General features: G+C 31.5%; 1 long non-coding RNA gene across 1 annotated transcript; it reads left to right on the forward strand.

The window, feature by feature from the left end:
- The first annotated feature begins 12,571 nt into the window (after window positions 1–12,571).
- LOC119610379 lies at window positions 12,572–18,646 on the forward strand. The gene is made up of 2 exons (XR_005231990.1): window positions 12,572–13,530; window positions 18,511–18,646. It is a non-coding gene; the product is annotated as an uncharacterized LOC119610379 (long non-coding RNA).
- Window positions 18,647–22,296: the final 3,650 nt, after the last annotated feature.

The following is a 22,296-nucleotide window of genomic DNA, read 5'->3' on the forward strand; positions in this document are numbered from 1 at the left end:
TATTCATTACTCCCCATTCCTGGTTCCAGTAATGCAAATGAAAAATTCCATTTTATACATTGGTAGTGGTTGGTAGCCGGCATTAACTAAATAATGACTTGCAATAATGACTTATCTATTAACATACTTTTCAATGACTACTACATATCGTCTTTATGACATAGAAGTAGTTTAATAAAGTCTTATTAATAATGTGTTATGTAATGAATTAGAAAGTAATTCATTACTTTTACGTAAATATATAGAAGCTGTTTACGTTTTTCACACGATAAAGATTGATTAATTTTTCAAATTACTTGTAAGCGATTACCTCTATCACATAATATGTTAAATTGCTAAATTTTAAAATATTAGCATTTTAATCCCTTACTCAGTAATGAAAGTATTTACTGGGTATATTTTAGGGAATTTCTAACTGCATATTAAGGTATGTGAGTCAAATGTAAAGCCCAGCAGTGTTTGAAACTGGTTTGTTGCTAGCGACAAATTGTTATTCATTAGACTTCGTGATGATTTGACAAAGATTTTACTGAGAACTGCAGAGTATTTAAGAGTGCTATGTGATAGTTTTTAGTGTTAAAATATTTAGAATTTCAGAAGAATTTAGAGAATTACATTTCTCAGCTGCCTCAATTTAATAGGTAATATTACGTCCAATAAACTCGAGAATAAGTTTCTAAAAGTTCTCTGAAAACTCTAAGAAGTGAACATTTTATTTTAGCTTTAAAATACATAACAAATAAGTTAATCATCTGAATCTATAGAGGATAGAAATTACTGATAATGCGACTATTAGAAATAATATTTATTTCAAAATCCAAAATTATTTGTTAGTCCTTTAACGTAATTTTCATATACACATTCAAATCTATGCATCTATTCATTTGCCTTTGTGTATTATTTTGTTTTGTTACAATTTCAGTTTGTTAAAGCGGAAGTAAAAACCACCAAAAACCTATTACCGAATACAATTGGGTATTCAATGTGTAATTAATAAATTTACATACCATTGTTGTTACTGATATAAATGATATGAACATTAGGGTTACTCTAAACACTAAGTCTTAAAAATTTAATTTAATTAACAAATTAAATGAAAAAATAGCCTTTTTAAATGTAATTGCACATGTCCATTACTGATCTATAGTACAATAACTGAATTCAATGAATGTGCGTTACCGCCATTTCATCTTCTCTACTCTGAATAAAGATGATATCAAGTAAGCTATGAGCAAAAATGTTACTCAGATACCAACTTACATATCAATTGGAACAGCGAAACCGTACCTGTAACAGTATCTATATATACTGAGATTCGTTTGTCTTGATAAAATCAATGATTTCACTCTCTTCAAGCAAAATATGGAAAGAAACGAACGTTTTTTTATATATAAGTACCTAAGCAAAATCCGGTTATGGTTGTCCATAGTCCATCTTAAATTAATTGAATAGGGGCATGGTCAAATGATATTGGTCCGGTTCAGTTGTATGGGGGCTAGGTGAAATAATGGACCGATGTTAACAGGCTTCGTCTCCGGTACCATAGAAGATTGTGTCAAATTTCATTGAATTATCTTCAAAATTGCGACCTGTACTTTGATTACAAGGTTTACAAGCCCTTTTCGGGGGTTCACTTTTATAGGGGCTAGGTGAAATAATGAACCGATCATAACCATTTTCAATAGGATTCGTCATTGTGACAATAGAAGATCATGTACCAAATTGCATTGAATTATCTTCATAAATGCGACCTGTAGTTTTATTACAAGGTTTACATGGACGCACAGACGGATGGACGGACGGACATAAATCGACTCAGAAAATGATTGTAAGCCGATTGGTATACTTTAAGGTGGGTATAGGACCAATATTATTGTGCGTTTCAAACATCAGAACAAATCCAATATACCCTCCCCAATAAAGTGGCGTAGGGTATAAATAGAACGAACAGTGAACTAGAGACATAGTTCAAAACATTTATAGAAACTGTTTCTCTGAACTAATAATCTAACGATTATAAGAGAATTTTGGAAGATGAACCAACGCCAACATTTAACAAGCGCAAGAATTATGGATTTAGATCCCAGGAATGAACACAGAAAGGACAAGGGAAATATCATCAGAAATACTCCAATGATTAGAAATCCTCCTATCCAACTTTTAAGTTCAATTCAAATACATCATCAGTTAGCTTAAGATAAGAGTACAATGACCAATCCAAATGTGGTACTAAGTAGTAGCAAAGATTCTCTCATATGATCCGTTCTTTCATGAAATGATCGACTTGAATCTCTCGATTTTCTTTGAGTATCAAATAATCTGGAACAAACGAAATAACCATCTATGAATGAGGTAAATGAAAATTGTATTGGCATCTTCGAATTTTCGAAAAAAGAAAAATAATTATTTAACTCAAGTGCAAATATTTATATCCTACACCACTATAGTGGAGAAGGTATTATGCGTTTATGCTCATGTTTTTAAAACCCAAAAATATTGGTCTTACACCTTAAAGTATACCAAGCGACTCAGAATCACTTACTGAATCGATTAAGCAATGTCCGACTGTAAGTCCATATAAATATTGTGCGCACCTTACAGGTCGCAATTTGGAAGATAATTTGATGAAACTTGGCATATACTCTTCTTTTAGCCCATCGATAAACGCTATTGAAAATTGTTTAAAAATGGTATATTTTTTCATAAAACCGCACCCCATGTTAAATGTTCTAGAATCTAATCAAAAATCTTCAAATTTTGGTTTTATATAAGTTTAAATGCTACTTTCCGATTTTTCGTAATGGTCAGGACTCATACAAAGTCCCCTTCAGAATATTGATTGAATGTGAAAATTCACCTATAAACACTAGTATCGCGATGAAATTCTGCGCAAATAACTGTAATGTCATCATAAATCGCTCTACTAAAACTTATACGGACAGGACCATAATTACCTTTGGCCCATGTAACCCCTCTTTCAGTAAGTTAGTTAGTTAGTTAGATAGTTAGTTAGTTAGTTAGTTAGTTAGTTAGTTAGTTAGTTAGTTAGTTAGTTAGTTAGTTAGTTAGTTAGTTAGTTAGTTAGTTTAGTTAGTTAGTTAGTTTAGTTAGTTAGTTAGTTAGTTAGTAGTTTAGTTAGTTAGTTAGTTAGTTAGTTGTTTAGTTAGTTTTTAGTTTTTAGTTTTAGTTTCTTTAGTTTTCTTCTTTTTTAGTTGTAGTTAGTTAGTTAGTTAGTTAGTTAGTAGTTAGTAGTTAGTTAGTGTTAGTTAGTAGTTAGTTAGTTAGTAGTTAGTTAGTTAGTTAGTTAGTTAGTTAGTTAGTTAGTTAGTTAGTAGTTAGTTAGTTAGTAGTTAGTTAGTTAGTAGTTTAGTTAGTTAGTTAGTAGTTAGTTAGTTAGTAGTTAGTAGTTAGTTAGTTAGTTAGTTAGTTAGTTAGTAGTTAGTTAGTAGTAGTTAGTTAGTTAGTTAGTTAGTTAGTAGTTAGTTAGTTAGTTAGTTAGTTAGTTAGTTAGTTAGTAGTTAGTAGTAGTTAGTTAGTTAGTTAGTAGTTAGTTAGTCGTTAGTTGTCTTTAGTTAGTTAGTTGTTTCTTAGTTCGTTAGTTTTAGTTCTTAGTTAGTTGTTCTTTCTTAGTTCTTTTGTTTTTTTAGTTAGTTGTTTTTTAGTTTTTTATTGTTTCTAGTTCTTTAGTTAGTTGTTAGTTAGTTTCTTTAGTTCTGTTAGTTTGTTGTTTTTTTTCTTTTTTAGTTGTTAGTTTGTTAGTTCGTTTGTTTTCGTTAGTTTGTTCTTTTTCGTTTTGTTTTTTTAGTTCTTGTTCTTAGTTAGTTCTTTCTTGTTTTCGTTAGTTAGTTAGTATAGTTAAGTTAGTTAGTTTAGTTAGTTATTAGTCATACACGAGTATGATATGGATTTCTCAATATTTTACGTATTTACTAGGCGCTGACTAATTACCCCATTGAAAAAGAACCTTAACAACACATTTAAAATACAGGGTGTTACCCTTTCTTTGAATTCAGACCATCGCACGAGTAACGTTTTGTGACAGTAAACACAAATAGATAATATCTTTAACAAAATATTACATTACTTAAGCTAAAAATAAGAGCAAAATAAAAACAATAATTACAATCATAAATTTAGATTAAATCTTTCTTATCTTATTTCTGGTTAAAATAAACTCATATAAATATTTTCTTAAAGCGTTTTTTCTTTCAAAATGTGCAAGTGCAGACGGAAATATGCAACGTATGTAAGTCACCCCCGCTGTACAGTAGACAAAGATGGCAAATTTATTTAAATTATAATGGCCATATTAATAATAACTGAAAAAGAAAACAAAAAAGTAATTGCATTTCTTGGGGAAATTATTATTGTTGTTCTTTTTGTTGAATTCAAATAAATTTTGATTTTTTTTTTTCACTACAACTTTTTGTTGCAGATTATTATGATGTCGTCCATCTCAGTTGGTTGCCGCTGCTGCCATTGCTTCTTTATACTGAAATATTGTCTACATTCTAGTAATAAATGTAGCAATATTTCATTTTATTTTTTCCGAATTGTGAAAGAAAAATCATTATGACGTTGATGCTGATGAAGATTTTTTAATGCACAAATACAAAAATTTGGGTTAATACTTTATTGAACTTGCTGAAATGTCGTTTAATGCATTTATATAAAAAAAATATAAGAAATTTTTCCAGAAAGTAGAAGAAGACATAAAGATAACGAAATAAAATATATATTTAAATGGACAGGGAAACCAAATGACAAATTTAGTTAATTATTTCTTAAGAGAAGATGGAAAATTTTACATAAGTGTATTAATATCAGGATCTCGGTGAAGTATCAACAAAGTCCACACGAATAGCCAGTTAATTGTTCTTCAGCTTGACATGATTTTCACGGACTCTCTATAACCATTACATAGAGCCTACTGGCAAAAATGGTCAATGTTTAAAATATCTAAATTGTAGCAAATATTACGAAATTCTTTACTCTTGGAAATGAAATACACTCTACTGTTGAGGAAAACATTGCTGGGAAATCTGCTTTTCAAAATATTGAAATATGAATGATATTTGTACATTTGTTAAGAAAACACACAGAGAGTTGGCAATCAAAATCATAATAAAGGAAATGAAAATATTGAAACAATTAAAAATGTTTTATTTAAAGTAAAACTAAGTAAGTAAAAAATGTAAGTAAATACATAAAAACTTGACAGACTTAATGTACATAATTTAACAAGACTATAGCTTTTCAAGAGAAATATGCAAGTGATATCTGCAAATAATGGACATAAAAAGATAAAAGCTTGTTAGGTCCAGTATCTTATTTTTGACCACATGTTCAACCTTTACTTTAAAAGTCGTTCTTGTTAAAAAATGCTTAATACAAACTAACAAACAAACAAACAAACAAACAAACAAACAAACAAACAAACAAACAAACAAACAAACAAACAAACAAACAAACAAACTAACTAACTAACTAACTAACTAACTAACTAACTAACACTAACTAACTAACTAACTAACTAACTAACTAACTACTAACTAACTAACTAACTAACTAACTAACTAACTAACTAACTAACTAACTACTAACTAACTAACTAACTAACTAACTAACTAACTAACTAACTAACTAACTAACTAACTAACTAACTAACTAACTAACTAACTAACTAACTAACTAACTAACTCACTAATAACTAACTAACTAACTAACTAACTAACTACTAACTAACTAACTAACTAACTAACTAACTAACTAACTAACTACACTAACTACTAACTAACTAACTAACTAACTAACTAACTAACTAACTAACTAACTAACTAACTAACTAACTAACTAACTAACTAACTACTAACTACTAACTAACTAACTAACTAACTAACTAACAACTAACTAACTAACTAACTAACTAACTAACTAACTAACTAACTAACTAACTAACTAACTAACTAACTAACCTAACTAACTAACTAACTAACTAACGACTAACTAACTAACTAAACTAACTAACTAACAACTAACTAACTAACTACTAACTAACTACCTAACTAACTAACTAACTAACTAACTAACTAACTAACTAACTAACTAACTAACTAACTAACTAACTAACTAACTAACTAAACTAACTAACTAACTAACTAACTAAAACTACTAAACTAACTAACTAAACTAACTAAAACTAACTAACTATCTATCTATCTATCTATCTATCTATCTATCTTCTATCTATCTATCTATCTATATCTATCTATCTATCTATCTATCTATCATCTTCTATCTATCTATCTATCTATCTATCTATCTATCTATCTATATCTATCTATATCTATCTAGCTATCTATCTATCTATCTATCTATCTATCTATCTATCTATCTATCTATCTATCTATCTATCTATCTATCTATCTATCTATCTATCTATCTATCTATCTATCTATCTATCTATCTATCTATCTATCTATCTATCTATCTATCTATCTATCTATCTATCTATCTATCTATCTATCTATCTATCTATCTATCTATCTATCTATCTATCTATCTATCTATCTATCTATCTATCTATCTATCTATCTATCTATCTATCTATCTATCTATCTATCTATCTATCTATCTATCTATCTATCTATCTATCTATCTATCTATCTATCTATCTATCTATCTATCTATCTATCTATCTATCTATCTATCTATCTATCTATCTATCTATCTATCTATCTATCTATCTTTATTTTTTATTTATTTATCGAAAGTTTTTTTATAAATTCTTAAAATAAAACCGTGTTTTGAAACAAGATAACTTTAAAATAACTTAATTTTTCCTAAAACTTGTCTACTAATTCCAAAAATACAAATAAGATTTCATGCCTTAAAAATACTCATTCTAACTTTCACAAATGCCTCCTTAAAGTATACTACTTAAAAAAAATTTAAAATACTGTTAATCCACAATTATCATAAACCCCCCTCAAAATTTATTCAAATCTGTTTAAATTTCTTTTCCAAGTATTTTAAATTTAAAACACATTTTGTATTTAATTTCTATTTTCTTTAAGTTGATTAACCTAAATTACTTCAATTTCAAGTTTCCTCTCCCTTCAATTCATTTCACTTGTCAGCAATTTGAACTAGTATTATGTATTTGTTTTTGAATTTTAAAATAAAAGCAGAATAAAAACAGTATTTTAAAAATGTAAATTAACTTTGTGAATAAAAACACGTGCTGTAATAATTCCCTAAGTGTTTTAGACACATCACATGAAAAATAGAATAATTGACATTTTTCTCTTTTTTAATTTTTTTATCGGTTACACAAAAAAACGTAATAGTATTATTAAAAGTGACATAGAGAAAAAGTTTATGGAAATTATTTAAATTGGTTTTAAATTGTTTTTTTAATTTGTTGGTTTATTTTAGTATCTTGGTTTTACCACTATAGTTTCAGACTGTAATAAAGAAATTATTTTTAATTGTTCATAAATCAATATTTTTATTTTTAATGGACAATATTGTTTTTGAACTTTAAAGCCATTAGAAACAGAAAGTTTTTGTTTTACGAGAAGCTAACTATTAATGGAAGAGATTTTGAATATAAAGCAGAAATTTAGGGATTAAATCTAAAGCAACTTTTACTGAAATTTTTATTGAAATACTTTTGTATTAATTTTAATACAATGTATTTCGTTTACCGTCTTTAACATCTTAAGCTTATAATTTCTATAAACAAAACTTAAACTTAAAAACTTTTAATCGAAACTACTCTTAAAAGCTTTAATTATTGTAAGAGTTCTTTTTGTGAACTATTTATATAAAAAAGAGATATTAATTTAAAAGCTTGTTTGTTTTCATTGAAAGCTTTTTATGATTTTATTACTCACATGAGTAATTGCGGATTGTTCGATCAATATTTTATACCCAAACGAGTAAAAGCTCACTCACTACAAAACAAAATCACTCAATAATGTGAACAGTGCGGCTAAATGATTTATTTTTTAGTTAAATAAAATAACGCGGGCTAATAGGGAAATAAGAACTTTTGTAATGGTTCTAAAATTCTGAACTAGAACTGAACAGAACAGAACTAGAACTGAACTAGAACTGTACTAGAACTGAACTAAAACTGAACTAGAACTGAACTAGAACTGAACTAGAACTGAACTAGAACTGAACTAGAACGGAACTAGAACTGAACTAGAATTGAACTAGAACTGAACTAGAACTGAACTAGAACTGAACTAGAACTGAACTAGAACTGAACTAGAACTGAACTAGAACTGAACTAGAACGGAACTAGAACTGAACTAGAATTGAACTAGAACTGAACTAGAACTGAACTAGAACTGAACTAGAACTGAACTAGAACTGAACTAGAACTGAACTAGAACTGAACTAGAACTGAACTAGAACTGAACTAGAACTGAACTAGAACTGAACTAGAACTGAACTAGAACTGAACTAGAACTGAACTAGAACTGAACTAGAACTGAACTAGAACTGAACTAGAACTGAACTAGAACTGAACTAGAACTGAACTAGAACTGAACTAGAACTGAACTAGAACTGAACTAGAACTGAACTAGAACTGAACTAGAACTGAACTAGAACTGAACTAGAACTGAACTAGAACTGAACTAGAACTGAACTAGAACTGAACTAGAACTGAACTAGAACTGAACTAGAACTGAACTAGAACTGAACTAGAACTGAACTAGAACTGAACTAGAACTAGAACTGAACTAGAACTGAACTAGAACTGAACTAGAACTGAACTAGAACTGAACTAGAACTGAACTAGAACTGAACTAGAACTGAACTAGAACTGAACTAGAACTGAACTAGAACTGAACTAGAACAGAACTAGAACAGAACTAGAACAGCACTAGAACAGATCTAGAACAGAACTAGAACTGAACTTGAACTGAACTAGAACTGAACTAGAACTGAACTAGAACTGAACTAGAACTGAACTAGAACTGAACTGAACCAGAACTGAACTGAACTAGGACAGAACTAGAACAGAACTAGAATAGAACTAGAACAGAACTAGAACAGAACTAGAACAGAACTAGAACAGAACTAGAACAGAACTAGAACAGAACTAGAACAGAACTAGAACTGAACTAGAACTAAACTAGAACTGAACTAGAACTGAACTAGAACTGAACTAGAACTGAACTATAACTGAACTAGAACTGAACTAGAACTGAACTAGAACTGAACTAGAACTGAACTAGAACTGAACTAGAACTGAACTAGAACTGAACTAGAACTGAACTAGAGCTAAACTAGAACAGAACTAGAACAGAACTAGAACAGAACTAGAACAGAACTAGAACTGAACTAGAACTGAACTATAACTGAACTAGAACTGAACTAGAACTGAACTAAAACTGAACTAGAACTGAACTAGAACTGAACTAGAACTGAACTAGAACTGAACTAGAACTGAACTAGAACTGAACTAGAACTGAACTAGAGCTGAACTAGAACAGAACTAGAACAGAACTAGAACAGAACTAGAACAGAACTAGAACAGAACTGGAACAGAACTAGAACTGAACTAGAACTGAACTAGAACTGAACTAGAACTGAACTAGAACTGAACTAGAACAGAACTGGAACAGAACTAGAACAGAACTAGAACAGAACTAGAACAGAACTAGAACAGAACTAGAACAGAACTAGAACAGAACTAGAACTAGAACAGAACAGAACAGAACAGAACAGAACAGAACTAGAACTAGAACTGAACTAGAACTGAACTAGAACTGAACTAGAACTGAACTAGAACTGAACAGGAACTAGAACAGAACTAGAACAGAACTAGAACTGAACTAGAATTGAACCTGGACTATAAATTTTTTAATACCCTCCACCACCATCAGTGGTGATAGAGGGTATATATAACTTTGTCATTCCGTGTGTAACACCAAGAAATATTCATCTGAGACCCAACAAAGTATATATATTCTGGGTCCTTATCAAATTCTGAGTCGATTTAGCTATGTCCGTCTGTCCGTCTGTCTGTGTAAAACACGCTCACGATAAAACGAACCAATAGAGTTTAACCAAATTCACCCATAATGTTCTTCATTTTCCTAAGTTGTTTGGTATTGAAAATGGGCAAAATCGGTTCACACCGGGAAAAGTTATGAATCAAAATTTAAAACAACCTCGAAAAAAATAAGCATTTTTTACACATTCTGATGTAATTTTCTCGAAAACTATGCAAGATAATTCCATGAAAATCACCATACATTCGTTTCTGCACAAAATCTTGATCTCTGCTGAAAATTTTCTGAACTGGTCCACAATTTCATATACCTCCCATACAAAAGTACATATTCCCGGAAAATGGGTTTTTTGTTAATAACTTCCGTCACAATGTCGATATCTTCACAAAATTTTACAAATTAAAATCTTATGTCAATAGAATTCATACAGAGGAAAAATTTTCTGGGTCGGTCCATAATTCGAAATAGCTCCCATACAAGGTCCCCTCCCGAAAATCACTTAAACGCGCATAACTCATTACTAAATTAAGATATCCATATAAAATTTGGTACAATTATTGCTTATATGCACAGAAATATTTCTGAGCAATTTTTTTCCGATCGGTCCATAACTGGTCATAGCTCCCCCTCCCGAAAATCACTTAAACACATATAATTCATTACTAAATAAGATATCCATATAAAGTTTGGCAGAAGTATTGCTCATATACAGATAAATATTACTGTGAAATTGTTTTCCTATCGGTCCATAATTTATCATAGGTCCCTTTCAGAAAAACACTTAAAGGCACATAACTCGTTTTACGATCGGTCCATGTTTGGTCATAGCTCTCATACTAGGTTCCCTTCAGAAAAGAAAATGGCATTTGTAATGTTCAATAAATCTTGGAATTGTAATAGATTTAAGTTGTTTAAATCTTGGGATTTTTCTATTTAACACATGAGAAAACTTATTTCTACAAATATTTGATCAATTAGAAAAGTTTAACATAAAAGTAGCTGGTGGAGGGTATTTAAGATTCGGCTCAGCCGAATATAGCACTCTAACTTGTTTTTTTCATTTTTCATGAAAAATTTCATTTGTTATGAAAAATTTCATTTGTTATGAAAAATTTCATTTTTTATGAAAATTTTAATTTTTTATGAAAAATTTCATTTTTTATGAAAAATTTCATTTTTTATGAAAAATTTCATTTCTTATGAAAAATTTAATTTTTTATGAAAAATTTCATTTTTATGAAAAATTTAATTTTTATGAAAAATTTCATTTTTTATGAAAAATTTCATTTTTTATGAAAAATTTCATTTTTATGAAAATTTTTAGTTTTTTTTTTAAATAAAATCTTTTTTCATGAATAATTACCTTTGCTGTATTTTTGCTTAAGTAGCAAATCTATAAACGAGTATGAACACATTTTTATTCATCTTGCTTTATTTGTAATTCCTGAATACTTTTTCGTTTGCAAATTAGTACTTAAGCTTAGTAGCTTTAGTTGCAAAAGCAACAACAACTATAGAGGTTAAGGATGCATGTTAAGATTGGTACATAAAATAATGAGAAGTGAATAGTAGTCATTTGAGTATATTAAAGTAGTTTTAAGACAATAGCTTATTACATTTAAAACGTATTTTTTAAAGACTATTTAAAATAAAAGTTAGACATGTTATACATCAATGAATAGGTAATCGTGTCTAGATTTTATATATGAATAGATTTTTTATAATTTTTAACAATTTAAGGCTTTAAATTTATTTTGAAAATTGATTATTGAAATGGCAAAAAAAGAGTTTTAAAAGTTATGTTGGAGTTGTATTGCCCTTAGTCTAAAGACGAGCTTAACTTTGAGAATAGAAGGATTAATTACAATAGCTCAGGCAACGTCTAAGGCAACACAGAACCATCAGCGAGTTTATTATATATTTTTGCCAAATTTTGTTCCACATAAAGCACTGTGCGACTTTTAAGTATATCATTTGCTCTTGTGTTTGTAAAGTTTTTTTGGTACTTTTTTTTACTTTAGTCCAAAAGTACTTTAAATTTGTTTACTCTTACTACAAAAAAAAAGATGTTTTTCAAAAGCCGGCAACTGCTTTAATACCGGTTTCTTATTGTTGTTGTTTAGTAATAATACTCTTGTTTGTTTTCATTGATTAAATTGATTTTCTCTCTCTAACCATTCACATGCTCTCTCACAATCACTCTCTTGAAACGATCGTGAGAAGTAATAATAAAAGCTTTTTGTTTGTTGTTAGGGTGGGGAGGGGAGGTGAGCACAATTACAATACACAAGCATTGAGAGGTGGTTGTTATTGTTGTTGTTGTTTTAGTGTGTGGAGCGTAAATTACCATCCACAATCAGTGTGTTTTGCTGGCTTTATGTGTTGATCGTTTGGTTGTTTTACTACATAGAGATCTTGTTGAAAGTGTGTTGTTGTTGTTGTTGTTGTGGTTGGGGACTTTCTGTGTGTGTGTTGCTGTTGTTGCTATAGTTGTTGTATTTTGGCCAATGTGTGAATTTAGACCTAAAAATTTTTGTTCATGTCAGCTATTGTGTCAGTTTTCATTTCAACTTCTTTCCATAGGGAACGATTTATGCGGTTTTTTTTTCGTTTGTACGCGCGAACTCGTCTTAAATTAGCGGTTTTTTTATTTTGGCGTTTTTTTTTAAGTTTTTTCTTACTTTTTACGTTGAGATCATTATTAATTTTTTCTATAAATTTTATGTCTTATATTTTTTGTTAAACACGAACGTGCTTGAAAAAAACTAGTGCGATTTTTTTTTGTGAAAAAAAAATTTAACGAAAAATTAATACAACAAATTAATGAATTGTATAATCTACTAATAACATACAACTAATTAAATGCTGTAGCTAATAAATTAATCAAATATAGAGCAAAAAAAAAAAAAAAATTAAAAAAGTTTCGGTTCTAAGTTGATCCATTAGTAGTACAATTTTAAGAGTGTGTGGTGTGTGTGCCTTTTTTTGTTAATTCTAATTCAACAAAAAAATATTATTGTTTTTGCTGTTGTTATTCTTGCCAGAGTTCTATGTTAATTGATTGAAAAATTATACAAAATTTCGTAGAGCAAAAAAAAAAATAAATAAAATTAAAATAAAAACAAAATTAAAATAAAATAAATTTTGTTTTATTTAACAAAAAATTTAAAAAAAAATAGCAAAATGTGGAAGTGGTTGTTTTAAAAATAAACAAAAAAGCGTTTTTTCTAAAAAAAATATTTAATTTTGTGCGAAGTGTAGCTCTCAAACTTGTTCATTTTTATTTTTACATTTATCTATACATTGACCGAAACAGCAGCAACAAGAACTACCAGAAATCTAAACACCTTAGAGAGAAAAAACCAACAATAATTTGAAACTTGTTAATTGATTTGTGCATAAATTAGTGCAAAATTGACAGACAGACAGACAGGTGTAAAAGCTGTTTTTCATTTAAAAGTACTATTTAACACAACGAGAAGTTTAAGGAAAAAATGTAAGTTATTTAGGTGAAATTGTTTATTTTTTTCTGAAGAAAAATAGTCTAAAATTATCCCCCACAATGTTACCCAGTGTCTCTATTGTTTTCAAAATAACTCAATGTTTAAGCAATTTTTTGTATTCTTAACAAATCGAATGTAAATTTTTTGTTGAATTTTTGCTAAGAATTTGACCATGTGAAAGAAATATTTAGAACAGGGTTAAATGACCTCTCTCTCGCTAAATCAAACATAGGCATACCCTCACGTACGTCCTTCAAGTGTTAAGTTCCCGAAACTAAAATTCAATTGAAATTTTTTGAGATGCAAATGACCAAATAACTACTCACACACATTTTTGGTTTAATTGCTTCTGCTTAAGGTTTATTTACTTAAGAAAAGTTCAAATAGTAAACATTTTTGTGAACTAACTATTTCTGATCGGAATTTTCAAAAAAAAAAAAAATCCCTTAAACTTAAGCAATTGCTTATTAAGATACAAGTTTCTTAGTTTGAGTAAATCCCTATTCTCACGGTAGTACTTTATCAATCACAAAGTGAGCTAGATACGAATCAACACCTACCCTTTGTGACTTGCCAAGAACCCACAGGGACATGTTTAACGCCGTTCGATGTCTAAACATTTTGCTCAAATAATTGACCTATCTATTATCCATACATGAGAGCACCATTGCCTAATGTGCGGCAGACCATATCAGAAGAACACCTCGACGCCAATACGTAACCAAAATAAGGATATAACCTTTGTTGAATAGGAAACGAACTCCATCTAATAAGCAAAACATAGTTCCTTAATCACAGGGGGCAATGTGAGTAGTGAAGGTCTTGTATGAACAGCATAAAACCCGAACATACCCTGACAAAGAATAAAATTTTATCGTTAACACAAGAATATCATTCTATATTTCCATCACCATTCAACCCATCACACTATAGTCCAACACATTCATAGCTATAAACATCTTATATGTACATTTATTTGGCTATATGGCTGGAGTGATTCATTCTGCCTCCCATTTCTTTCATATTAACTCATTTCCCCCAATTTAGTTACGCCCTCACTGCTCCTTTAGTCTCGACAAGTTCAACGAACTTATCGCGAAATGTTAATATCATTAATCTAACATTCTCTTCATGCGATTTACACCCTAAAGAAATCTCTCTAATAACCGGCTCTGTGAACTTCTGGTTCCCATGGCATCGGATAGGTTCTAAGACCGCAACTCAAGATATCACCAGTTCATATATTTATACACTCTCACTGCTCCTATTGTCCCAACAAGTTCATCGAACTTATCGCGAAATAGTAATATCATTAACCCATCATTCTCTTCGCGCGATTTACACCCTAAAGAAACATCTCCAATAACCGGCACATTATAAAGTCCGGAACAATGCTTTGTCGACCTACTGTTCCCATTACACCAGATATGTTCTAAGACCGCAAATCAAGATTTCACCAGTTTATATTCCTAGCAGTACCCCTACTGGTAAAGCGGTTTCACTATGTGCTAAAACTCTCTCCGATAGTCCTAGATTCTGAACTTTCATAGAAACCTCTCCAAGCACCGGTACAATATAAAGTCCACAATAATGCTCTGGCGACCTCTGGTTCTCGTGGCACCGGATAGGTTCTAAGACCGCAAATCAAGATTTCACCAGTTCATATATTTATACACTCTCATTGCTCCTGTTGCCTCAAAAAGTTTATCGAACTTATCGCGAAATGTTAATATGATTAACCTAACATTCTCTTCGCGCGATTTACACCCTAAAGAAACAACTCCAATAACAACACAATATAAAGTCTGGAACGTTGTTCTGTCTACCTACAGTTTCCATTACACTAGATAGGTTCTAAGACCGCAAGTCAAGATTTCACCAGTTTATAGTCCTAGCAGACTACACCGCCTCACTAGTAGCCCTACTGGTAAAGCAGTTTCACTCTATGGGAAAACTCTGCCCGATATGCCTAGACTCTCTAATTTCGTAGAAACCTCTTCAAAACCGGTACAATATAAAGTCCAGAACAATGCTATGTCGTCTTCTGGTTCTTATGGCACCAGATAAGTTCTAAGACCGCAAGTCAAGATTTCACCAGTTTATAGTCCTAGCGGACTATACCGCCTCATCAGTATCCCTACTGTTAAAGCAGTTTCAAAGCAGTTTTCTCTGTAGGAAAACTCTCTCCGATAGTCCTAGATTCCCAAATTTCGTAGAAGAATCGCTACAATATGTAACAAAGCTATGTCGTCCTCTTCTGTTCATGGCACCCGATATGTGGTGAGACAAAAAGTCAAGATCTTACCAATTTATAGTCCCATCAGACTATATCGCATCACCAGTACCACTACTGGTGAAGTGGTTTCATCCCGATAGCCCAAGATTCTTAACTTTCTTAGAATCTGAATATATAAGCGGGATTTTGAAAGGCATACAGCAAAGATATTGGGATGACCAGTGGTATTAGTCCTAAGACTTCTAAATGACTACTCGATATGGTCACAAACCACATTATAATTATGTATAGTGCAGTTGGATTCAAACACTTCAAACAGTTTACAACGGAATATCAGAATTTGTGCCTACCATTAGGATGGCGAACATAGAACTGCTCTAGGTCAATAAACAGTTTCTAAAAATACCGTAGCGCATTTAAGGGAAATCGCTACAATATAGCACTCTCATTCTGCAGTATTTTCACGGAATCCAAATGTTTGGTGTCTTTTGACGATATAGCTAACCATTTAAACCTAGATCTTGTCCAGATCATTAAAATGCATCTGGAAATATCATAGCGGACGAATGGTCAAAAGCTGACTACCGCCCACTCCCCCCTGGAGCATGTTACCTAGATGAAAGACTACATCTTGGTGTGATTGCAATCCTATTGCCGAAGTCAACAGATCTCAACAGAGGAGTGACTGTGGGACTTAGTGTTGGAAATAAGTTGGTGTTAAATGTATATGATCAATGTAGGGGTATACGTTCTCTTCCGCCCGTATACCTAAAGTGAATTTGTCGAATGTTTTTCTCTATGAGTGTGTGGAATGAATGAGAATGAATGAAAAGTGTGTTGGGTGAAATGATGATGGATGAAAGGTATATTATACAAGTGATACCATTGAATTTTCCTTCCTTGTCTAGGTATGTTCAGAGAAAACTCTGATTTACACACAGTGTATTATCTATGAGAAAGAATAAAGTCCTCGGCTTATTTGATGGAATCGTGTTTCAGACTACTGAATTCGGCTCTTATAAATACGGCCATCCCATCTGTGTTGTTGTAAACGGAAGAGATGTTTTTGCATTTGCATGTACAAAAATTTCCACCCATGTGTGTTAGATACACAAAGTGGCGGTGGTGAGTTGTTGAAAAAAAGTTGAAAAATACCACCGTGAAATAGGCCAACACGGCAGGTGTTCACGTAAAGCACTTCGATATTCAGACTGCCGCCCACATAAAAGGGAAGTTGTCACAATAGTTTTAATTTCATTCTCATGCTGTAAATCTCTAATACAACGGCTGTTTTAAATGTCTACTCAGACCTAAAAGTTAAAGCCGAGCTCTTGCTCTATGTCTTGTCTGCCCAAGTCTGAAGATCTCTCTTGTCACAAAGAGGACTAAGAAGAAACAATTGATAATTTTCTTTGTTTTTCGTCCTGCTTTATCAGATAATAGGAAAGAAACCTTGGAAAATCCTTCATTGGACTATATGGAGTTTCTATATAGTATCAACAATATTAAATCATTCGTTCTTGTGTAGAAATGGGGCGATGCCATTTTAACATGTTAAGTGACTTTGAGTGAAGATCTTTGGTATAATAGAGAATCGTGTAACAAATTCTATATGGAAGTTTACATGGACTGACGGATAGACTGATAAACACATTTACGATCAATTATGGTCCAATATCTACCATATAACTTTTGGTTATAAACAGTTTTTTAAGTGCTACAAACAAACCTTATTAATGGAGAACATTTGTACAAAACTTCAACTGTTTAGCTCTTTCCGTTTGATCCCTATCGTGATTTCAACAGACAGACAGACGGATGGACAAATGGACGGACGGGTGGACAAATGGACGGACGGATGGACGGACGGACGGACGGACGGATGGACGGACGGATGGACTGACAGACGAACTGACGGATGGACGGACATGGCTAGATCATTTAAAAATTTTATAAAGACCCAGAATATATAAACGTATGTGGGTCTATGACCAATATTTCGATGTGTAACAAACGTAATGACAAAATCAACCCTGCAGTTCGACAAAGAGTCAATGTATCCGAAAAAGACAGTGATTTCCACTAACGTCTAACCATCTGGTTGGCTCTAATTCGTCTTTCGTCACGGATGTACTCTTTTTAAACGAGGGTGAAGATAATCGTCACTTTAGTGTCCTCTTTGTAAGCGAGAGAGGGGACACTTAAAAAGCACTTGTGTGACTCTTCGTAACCTTTGGGGTGACGATTGACTTCCTCGTAGGACAAGCACATGTTAAAATAGCTAGTCACCTGGACAGTTAGTGGGTAGGTGTAATCCTATGTGGTAGGTTAAATAGGGAGTTCGGGACTGTCCGACCGAACTGCTGGGAATGTACTCCCATATGTTTAATGATACTTATGAATGTAGGTGTAAAACTATAGGAATCTTTTAGTAAAAAAACTTCAAAAATGTAGTTTCAAATTAATAAAATATTCATAACTGAATGCTCCTTTTTCATACCCCTATTTTTTGTTTCAAATATTATTATTAAATTTCCAATATCTTCATACTAGTATTTTCAAGAAAACATTCATACACTTTAAAGGGGGAAATTAACAAATTACTAAAAAAACGTGCTTCCCACTCATTATCACATCAACAATATCTGTACTCGAAAACTAAAAATGTACACTATTTAATATTATTTTAAAAAACTTATTCAATATCACTAAAACTTTACTTTTTTTCTATTTTCAGTTAAAATTCCAACAAACTCAACAATTAAACAACAAATAGTGCGTATTTTTTTTTACAACATACTTGAAAAAAAAAAGAAATTATTTACTACATTTTGTTAACCCTTCATAAATTTATTGATAAAAGTTAAAAAAAATACACATAAAGTCAAGAGAACGTTAAACGTAATTATTTAAAAAAAAAAGTGATATCAACTGATATGAAATGATATGATAGACATACTTGTACATAAATAGTTTTATGTTTAAAATAAAATAATAAAAATATATTTTGATAAGATAACAAGTTAAAAAAAAGAATAACTTTACAAAATCAACTACAATTAAAGAAAACAAATTCATTTAAAATTAAAGTGTTAAAGTGCAAAAATTTATAAACTGATTAAAAATAAATATTAATTTAAATTATAAAAATTCAAATTCTTAGAACTTTATAGTAAGAAAAACAAAAATTAAACCAAAAGGTGAGTAAATTTAAAAATTAAACAGAAATTTCTATAGTAGTATAATATATTTTTTGCGATACTTTTAATATTTTTGCCCTCTTTGTGTTTTTGCAACACATATGTACATACGTGCTTGTACTTAATCTAAAATGTATGTAAGTACATTCACACAAATGTATCTAAGTATCAGTAAATTCCTCTGTTTAGTTTATCTCGTTGAGAAAATATTTGGCATTAAATGTCTGCTTTTTTTATATATTTTTTGCAACTTAGACATTTACAGTAGTAGTATCTCTAAGTTTATATTTTTTTATCTACCAGTAACTAGATATAGACAGACAGAAGAAATGTTATACTACAGGCATGGACAATTGAGAATTTGAAATAGTACTAATGTTAGAATTGAACTACAACTGAACTAGAACTGAACTAGAACTGAACTAGAACTGAACTAGAACTGAACTAGAACTGAACTAGAACTGAACTAGAACTGAACTAGAACTGAACTAGAACTGAACTAGAACTGAACTAGAACTGAACTAGAACTGAACTAGAACTGAACTAGAACTGAACTAGAACTGAACTAGAACTGAACTAGAACTGAACTAGAACTGAACTAGAACTGAACTAGAACTGAACTAGAACTGAACTAGAACTGAACTAGAACTGAACTAGAACTGAACTAGAACTGAACTAGAACTGAACTAGAACTGAACTAGAACTGAACTAGAACTGAACTAGAACTGAACTAGAACTGAACTAGAACTGAACTAGAACTGAACTAGAACTGAACTAGAACTGAACTAGAACTGAACTAGAACTGAACTAGAACTGAACTAGAACTGAACTAGAACTGAACTAGAACTGAACTAGAACTGAACTAGAACTGAACTAGAACTGAACTAGAACTGAACTAGAACTGAACTAGAACTGAACTAGAACTGAACTAGAACTGAACTAGAACTGAACTAGAACTGAACTAGAACTGAACTAAACTGAACTAGAACTGAACTAGAACTGAACTAGAACTGAACTAGAACTGAACTAGAACTGAACTAGAACTGAACTAGAACTGAACTAGAACTGAACTAGAACTGAACTAGAACTGAACTAGAACTGAACTAGAACTGAACTAGAACTGAACTAGAACTGAACTAGAACTGAACTAGAACTGAACTAGAACTGAACTAGAACTAGAACTGAACTAGAACTGAACTAGAACTGAACTAGAACTGAACTAGAACTGAACTAGAACTGAACTAGAACTGAACTAGAACTGAACTAGAACAGAACTAGAACTGAACTAGAACTGAACTAGAACTGAACTAGAACTGAACTAGAACTGAACTAGAACTGAACTAGAACTGAACTAGAACTGAACTAGAACTGAACTAGAACTGAACTAGAACTGAACTAGAACTGAACTAGAACTAAACTAGAACTGAACTAGAACTGAACTAGAAGAACTACTGAACTAGAACTGAACTAGAACTGAACTAGAACTGAACTAGAACTGAACTAGAACTGAACTAGAACTGAACTAGAACTGAACTAGAACTGAACTAGAACTGAACTAGAACTGAACCAGCACTGAACTAGAACTGAACTAGAACTGAACTAGAACTGAAATAGAACTGAACTAAAACAGAACTAGAACTGAACTAGAACTGAACTAGAACTGAACTAGAACTGAACTAGAACTGAACTAGAACTGAACTAGAACTGAACTAGAACTGAACTAGAACTGAACTAGAACTGAACTAGAACTGAACTAGAACAGAAATAGAAAGAAATAGAACTGAACTAGAACTGAACTAGAACTGAACTACTGAACTGAACTGAACTGAACTAGAACTGAACTAGAACTGAACTAGAACTGAACTAGAACTGAACTAGAACTGAACTAGAACTGAACTAGAACTGAACTAGAACTGAACTAGAACTGAACTAGAACTGAACTAGAACTGAACTAGAACTGAACTAGAACTGAACTAGAACTGAACTAGAACTGAACTAGAACTGAACTAGAACTGAACTAGAACTGAACTAGAACTGAACTAGAACTGAACTAGAACTGAACTAGAACTGAACTAGAACTGAACTAGAACTGAACTAGAACTGAACTGGAACTGAACTAGAACTGAACTAGAACTGAACTAGAACTGAAGTAGAACTGAACTAGAACTGAACTAGAACTGAACTAGAACTGAACTAGAACTGAACTAGAACTGAAGTAGAACTGAACTAGAACTGAACTAGAACTGAACTAGAACTGAACTAGAACTGAAGTAGAACTGAACTAGAACTGAAGTAGAACTGAAGTAGAACTGAACTAGAACCGAACTAGAACTGAACTAGAACTGAACTAGAACTGAACTAGAACTGAACTAGAACTGAACTAGAACTGAACTAGAACTGAACTAGAACTGAAGTATAACTGAACTAGAACTGAACTAGAACTGAACTAGAACTGAACTAGAACTGAACTAGAACTGAACTAGAACTGAACTAGAACTGAACTAGAACTGAAGTAGAACTGAACTAGAACTGAAGTAGAACTGAAGTAGAACTGAACTAGAACCTGAACTAGAACTGAACTAGAACTGAACTAGAACTGAACTAGAACTGAACTAGAACTGAACTAGAACTGAACTAGAACTGAACTAGAACTGAACTAGAACTGAACTAGAACTGAACTAGAACTGAACTAGAACTGAACTAGAACTGAACTAGAACTGAACTAGAACTGAACTAGAACTGAACTAGAACTGAACTAGAACTGAACTAGAACTGAACTAGAACTGAACTAGAACTGAACTAGAACTGAACTAGAACTGAACTAGAACTGAACTAGAACTGAACTAGAACTGAACTAGAACTGAACTAGAACTGAACTAGAACTGAACTAGAACTGAACTAGAACTGAACTAGAACTGAACTAGAACTGAACTAGAACTGAACTAGAACTGAACTAGAACTGAACTAGAACTGAACTAGAACTGAACTAGAACTGAACTAGAACTGAACTAGAACTGAACTAGAACTGAACTAGAACTGAACTAGAACTGAACTAGAACTGAACTAGAACTGAACTAGAACTGAACCAGCACTGAACTAGAACTGAACTAGAACTGAACTAGAACTGAAATAGAACTGAACTAAAACAGAACTAGAACTGAACTAGAACTGAACTAGAACTGAACTAGAACTGAACTAGAACTGAACTAGAACTGAACTAGAACTGAACTAGAACTGAACTAGAACTGAACTAGAACTGAACTAGAACTGAACTAGAACAGAAATAGAACAGAAATAGAACTGAACTAGAACTGAACTAGAAC

This window comes from Lucilia sericata, unplaced genomic scaffold (genome assembly GCF_015586225.1).
Source record: "Lucilia sericata isolate MDLA Ls3-8-SP2 unplaced genomic scaffold, ASM1558622v1 Contig001172F_arrow, whole genome shotgun sequence".
In the NCBI taxonomy this organism is placed as follows: domain Eukaryota; kingdom Metazoa; phylum Arthropoda; class Insecta; order Diptera; family Calliphoridae; genus Lucilia; species Lucilia sericata.